Source organism: Chiloscyllium plagiosum, unplaced genomic scaffold, assembly GCF_037043375.1.
Source record: "Chiloscyllium plagiosum isolate Xiang-an unplaced genomic scaffold, Cpla_swu_hap1 HiC_scaffold_53Y, whole genome shotgun sequence".
NCBI lineage: Eukaryota > Metazoa > Chordata > Chondrichthyes > Orectolobiformes > Hemiscylliidae > Chiloscyllium > Chiloscyllium plagiosum.
This window is the reverse complement of record NW_028270192.1, coordinates 1,295,566-1,301,974: the sequence shown is the minus strand read 5'-3', so window position 1 is coordinate 1,301,974 and position 6,409 is coordinate 1,295,566. Positions and strand designations below refer to the sequence as shown.

Below are 6,409 nucleotides of genomic sequence, written 5' to 3'. Positions count from 1 at the left end.
TATCTCTTTGCGAACATGACCAGCAGAGGGAAGCAATGGAGCTATTGATCTGAGTATTCTCGGACCTGAAGAAAACAAAGGTTAGTGACATATTCATTTATTTTTCTGGCGAACGAAATGATCTTTCCTGATGGTTACAATGAAAGCGATGGTTCCCAGTAAAAGACAGAGATTAATTCGCATGTAGATATATTTCAATGTGACACGATTCATTTTCAGTCCCTAATTACCCCAGAGATGGAGGGGATGAGTTACTTTTCTTCACTCTTCAACTCCTCAGTACGGAGGGACAAACATGAAACCGCTAGAGATGGAGTTCTTGAATTGGGAACCAGAGACACTGAAGAAACTAGGCAAAAATGAGGACAGCAGATGCTGGAAACCTGACTTTAGATCAGAGTGATGCTGGAAAAGCACAGCAGGTCAGGCTGCATCCGAGGAGCAGGAGCGTCGACGTTTCTGTTTATTGTCATGCTCCGCTGCACAAACAATTTTCCTTTTTGGCTCAGATTTCCAGCAGCTGCAGCTATTTGTTTTATGTTAACCTTCATAATGTTTTGGACAAAACCAATCACCTGCCAGCATCGGAAAATCGGCAGAAGGACTGGTACACTGATATGTTTGCTGAACAATACAACCATTCCATGAGCGGGAATATGATCCGGGCCACGGTGCTGCGAATACCGAATCCTCACAAGTAAATAACAAGACAAGGCGATAGATATTATCGCATTTGGTGTAAATAAAACACCCTGTCTGAACATTTTGTTGCAGATTTTTTTCAATTTGTCCTCAAAGATTTACAAAGTGGGAAAAGGCCATTCCGCCCGTGTGCATTGCGGCTAATCTGAGAGCCATCTACTCCACTCGCAGTTTCGAACTTTGGCCCAAAGTCTCGTATGTTCTAATGTTTCCAGGTCAAATGTCAATGAGATTATCCTCTGTTCTTACATGTCACAATAATGCGACACAAAAATAACGAATTGTAACTCTTTTGAGAACTCAGGCTCATTTTCACCCACAGAGGGAGACACACCAGAAGATACCGCCAAACTAACGGAGGTGTCCGTTGTGGAGAGCTGGCATTTGAAATGTAAAATAGGACAAATGCAAGGTTTACATGCGGATGCACAGAGACGATGTCCTGAAATAACTTTTTAGGGGAGTGTCAATGTGTACCATGGTTAAAGCGAAACACACCCCCTCGAGCCAGGGAGGACTTGAATCTGCAATCTTCTGATCCGAAGTCAGACGCGTTAGCCATTACGCCACTGGCCCAAGAGACAGGCCTGCCGGTGGCAGAATGTTGATATGTAATGCCGTGAACTTTCACGGAATCAGAATTAAAAAGGTGAACAAGCACCGAAGATAATCACCAGCATTGATTCACTTCGAAGTTTCCAAATTGTGAAGCAGTGCCTTTCACTGGCAAAGGAGAAACATTTGTCCTCAGCTGCCTGCTTCAGGGTCGCGTCCTTCTCTGCTGGAAGTTTTCATCGTTTTATTCACAGTCACGACGCGATTTCATGATCCACTCCAGTGAAAAAGTGTCATGGTGTCGTCCAAACAAGACCCTGCAGAAACTCGGCGAGAAACCTCTGGTCATTTCCAGCTCACGATGTGGAATTAGACGAGATGCGTGACGCCTTTTATTGGTGCCGCCACTTCACTGAAATTAGCGGCTCAAAACGTGCCGTTGTCAGCATCAGCTTGATTTGTACCTTCCTGCAGTGCATTTGCTAAACAAAAAAAGATCGCTCCCATCCGGCCCAGCTGACTTATCTATTTTCACACTCTGCACTATTTCTAATATCTCTTTCTTGTGAACCTCAATCTCTTCTCGTCTAGACGCAAGTAGCTCTGTATCTTCCTCGCCAACATTTTCATCTTCTATAGCGAACACTGTCGCAAAATATTTATTTAGTGCTTCCCCTATCTCCTCTGATTCCACACACAACTTCCCACTATTATCCTTGATTGTCCCAAACTTAACTCTCGTCATTCTTTTATTCCTGGCATTCCTATGGAAACCCTTAATGTTAACCCTGATCCTATCTGCCAACAACTGCTCATGTCTCCTCCTGGCTCTTCTCAGCTCTCTTTTTAGGTCTCTCCTGATATCGTTGGAACCCTCGAGCGCTCTAACTGAGTTTTCACATTTTGTCCAAACATGAGACATCTTGTTCTTCTTGACCAGGGATTCCACTTCCTTAGTAAACCACGGCTCACGCATTCTATATCTTCCTCCCTGCCTGACAGGTACATACTTATCGAGGACACACAGGAGCTTTTCCTTGAATAGGCTCCACATTTTAATGAGCTCACCCCCTGCAGTCTCCTACCCCATTCTACGCTTCCTAAACCGTACCTCATTGCATCGTAATTTCCCTTCCACTAGCTGAAACTCTTGCTCCGTGGAGTACACCTATTCCTTTCATTCACGAAAGTAAACCTGAGAGAATTGTGATCGCTGTCTCCAAACTGCTCACCTCCTTCCGAATCTAAAACCTGGCCAGGCTCGTTAGCCAGTACTAAATCGAAAGTGGCTACGTCCCTTGAAGGCATGTCTACATACTGTGTCAGGAAGCCCTCCTGCACACACTGGGCAAAAAATGACCCAGCTATAGTACTCGTACTGTAGTGATACTAGTAAGTATTCGGATATTGTCTTGCGAGTTCCAGAGACTTTCATTGTCCCAGAGTCCAGATAAAGTTTGCATTCCTCACGTACGTGAGCGAGAATGATTTCAATGTCTCAGATCAGTTCCTGTCCCGAGAACATCAGAGTCAGTGTCCCGTCCTCTATTCGGTGGGACAGTTCACACTTCTTCATTCTCCTCTGATTCCATTTCCCAAAGAGTTTCTCAAGATTTACAAAGCTGGTGCCTAAATAATAACGTAAATAATATAGAGAGTCAACTTGCTCTCAATTTGATTCAAAATAAATTAAGAATCGTTGAATATCTGCAAGAGCTGCAGAGTCATCCAAAGTGTCTCACGTGAGACTTTAGAGGCGAAGGTCTTAAACCTCTTTATGCCCAGAAAGTCCATTAGGGAGTCATTCTTTCCAAACCATTTTCCTCTGGCTCCGATAACGAAACCGAAGAATTGTGGCTTGGTGCCTCCTGTGAGGCGCTCCACTTCTTTGCTCAGATGTTTGTACTTCTGGGTCTTTTCAGTCCACGCTTGTTCTAAGGACTGGTCACTGTTCTCGAACCGGACCGTGACATCTACAACTGCCACTTTCGAGCTGTTCTCCTTTTTGAATATGATGTCCGGTTTCCAAAGTTTGCCATCCTCGGACACCAACCTTGGTTCTAGGTATGATGTCCATCCATATTTGCCGACTTGTTCTCTTAACATTTCGAGAACCACATTGTGTCTTTTAATCCTTTTATTCTTAACGAATAAACAGTGTCCTGATATGTGTGCCAGGGTTTCATTTTGGCTGTTGCATCGTCTGCATTTTTTGTTCGCACGAGGATTGCCCCTGGACAAGGTTGTCCTTGTCGGATACAGATTCGATCTTAGGAGCAGGCTGGCGATAAAATTTCTGGATCTGGTGTTAGCGTGCGGTCTGAGCCAGGAATTGGATATCTTGTCTTCCTGGAAGAAATGGTTTGCTTCCTAAACATTTTTTCAACTGCCAACTGACAATATTTTCACAGTATCTCTTCACAATCCACTGGCTTGCACCATGTCCAGGGATGAGAAGTCCCGTTTGGTGGAGAGATTCCCGAGGCTGATGAGTTTCATTTTGGAACAAAGATGGTGAAGTGGCGATTTCCTGCGGTTGTTTCTAATGATGGGAGAGGGAGCAGTGGGGAATGAGCACTTTGACGAGCAGGAGGAAGTGTTGCCACTGACCCGAGTCAGAGAACAGTGGACAGGGATTAAAGGAATCTAATGAAAAGCAGAACTTCTGCTCAGGACGTTCAATAACAGCTGCAGAAACCCGATGTATCGAGTAGTGTATCTGGAAAGAGAAACAGAGATAATGTTTTAAATATGGAACATTTCTGATGAAGAACTCGAGTTTCCCAAGTCGAATCAAATTACCGGCCTGGTTCACAAAATAGTTTTTCTGAACTTTGAGCGAGAATTGTACCAGCAGGAAAGCATTCATTACGTAGTCAGCAGGATTCGAACCTACGTGGGGAAACCCCAATGGATTTCTAATCCACCGCCTTAACCACTCGGCCATGACTACAGACAGTTCAGGTCGGTTGAGCATTGACCAAATCAGCCGTGATCTCATTGAAAGCTATCGTTGACTTGAGCGAAATGCTTCCATCTCTGGAATACGATCCGGGCCACGGTGCTGAGAATACCGAATCCTCACAAGTAAATACTAAGACAAAGTGATATATACTACCGTATTTGGTGTAAATAAAACACCCTGTCTGAACATTTTCGTGGCAGATTTTTTTCAAATTGTCCTCAAGTATTTCTAAAGTGTGAAAAGGCCATTCCGCCCGTGTGCATTGCGGCTAATCTGAGAGCCATCTATTCCAGTCGCTGTTTCGAACTTTGGCCCAAAGTCTCGTGTGTTCTAATGTTGTCAAGTCAAATATCAATGAGGTTATCCTATGTTCTTACATGGCACAGTAGAATAACGAATTGTAACTCTTTTGAGGAACTCATGCTTATTTTCACCCACAGAGGGAGACACACCAGAAGATACCCCCAAACTGACGGAGGTGTCCGTTGTGGAGAGCTGGAATTTGAAATGGACAATAGGACAAATACAAGCTTTACATGCGGATGCACAGAGACGATGTCCTGAAATAACTTTTTAGGGGAGTGTCAATGTGTACCACGGTTAAAGCGAAACACACCCCCTCGAGCCAGGGAGGACTCGAACCTACAATCTTCTGATCCGAAGTCAGACGCGTTAGCCATTACACCACTGGCCCAAGAGACAGGCCTGCCGGTGGCAGAATGTCGATATGTAATGCCGTGAACTTTCACGGAATCAGAATTAAAAAAGTGAACAAGCACCGAAGATAATCACCAACATTGATTCACTTCGAAGTTTCCAATTTGTGAAGCAGTGCCTTTCACTGGCAAAGGAGAAACATTTGTCCTCAGCTGCCTGCTTCAGGGTCGCGTCCTTCTCTGCTGGAAGTTTTCATCGTTTTATTCACAGTCACGACGCGATTTCATGATCCACTCCAGTCAAAAAGTGTCATGGTGTCGTCCAAACAAGACCCTGCAGAAACTCGGCGAGAAACCTCTGGTCATTTCGAGCTCACGATGTGGAATTAGACGAGATGCGTGACGCCTTTTATTGGTGCCGCCACTTCACTGAAATTAGCGGCTCAAAACGTGCCGTTGTAAGCATTAGCTTGATTTGTACCTTCCTGCAGTGCATTTGCTGAACAAAATCAGATCACTCCCATCCGGCCCAGCTGACTTATCTATTTTCACACTCTGCACTATTTCTAATATCTCTTTCTTGTGAACCTTAATCTCTTCTCGTCTAGGCGCAAGTAGCTCTGTATCTTCCTCGCCAACATTTTCATCTTCTATAGCGAACACTGTCGCAAAATATTTATTTAGTGCTTCCCCTATGTCCTCTGACTCCACACACAACTTCCCACTATTATCCTTGATTGTCCCAAACTTAACTCTCGTCATTCTTTTATTCCTGACATTCCTATGGAAACCTTTAATGTTAACCCTGATCCTATCTGCCAACGACTGCTCATGTCTCCTCCTGGCTCTTCTCAGCTCTCTTTTTAGGTCTCTCCTGATATCGTTGGAACCCTCGAGCGCTCTAACTGAGTTTTCACATTTTGTCCAAACATAAGAAATCTTGTTCTTCTTGACCAGGGATTTCACTTCCTTAGTAAACCATGGCTCACGCATTCTATATCTTCTTCCCTGCCTGACAGGTACATACTTATCGAGGACACACAGGAGCTTTTCCTTGAATAAGCTCCACATTTTAATGAGCTCACCCCCTGCAGTCTCCTACCCCATTCTACGCTTCCTAAACCTTACCTCATTGCATCGTAATTTTCCTTCCTCCAGCTGAAACTCTTGCTCCGTGGAGTACACCTAATCCTTTCATTCACGAAAGTAAACCTGAGAGAATTGTGATCGCTATCTCCAAACTGCTCACCTACTTCCGAATCTAAAACCTGGCCAGGCTCGTTAGCCAGTACTAAATCGAAAGTGGCGTCGACACTTGAAGGCATGTGTAGGTAATGTGTTAGGAAGCCCTCCTGCACACACTGGGAAAAAAATGACACATCTATAGTACTCGTACTGTAGTGATCCCAGTAAATATTTGGATACTGTCTTGAGTGTTCCAGAGATTTACAAAGTGGGAGAAAGACATTCCGCCCGTGTGCATTGCGGCTTATCTGAGAGCCATCTATTCTAGTCACAGTTTCGAACTTTG

General features: G+C 44.4%; 2 non-coding genes across 2 annotated transcripts; both read right to left on the bottom strand.

Moving 5' to 3' along the window:
* Positions 1-4,128: 4,128 nt before the first annotated feature.
* On the bottom strand, positions 4,129-4,210 carry trnas-aga (transfer RNA serine (anticodon AGA)). Its single transcript has one exon. It is a non-coding gene; the product is annotated as a tRNA-Ser (tRNA).
* A 633-nt stretch (positions 4,211-4,843) lies between these two features.
* On the bottom strand, positions 4,844-4,916 carry trnar-ucg (transfer RNA arginine (anticodon UCG)). The gene has a single exon. It is a non-coding gene; the product is annotated as a tRNA-Arg (tRNA).
* Between the last annotated feature and the right edge of the window lie 1,493 nt (positions 4,917-6,409).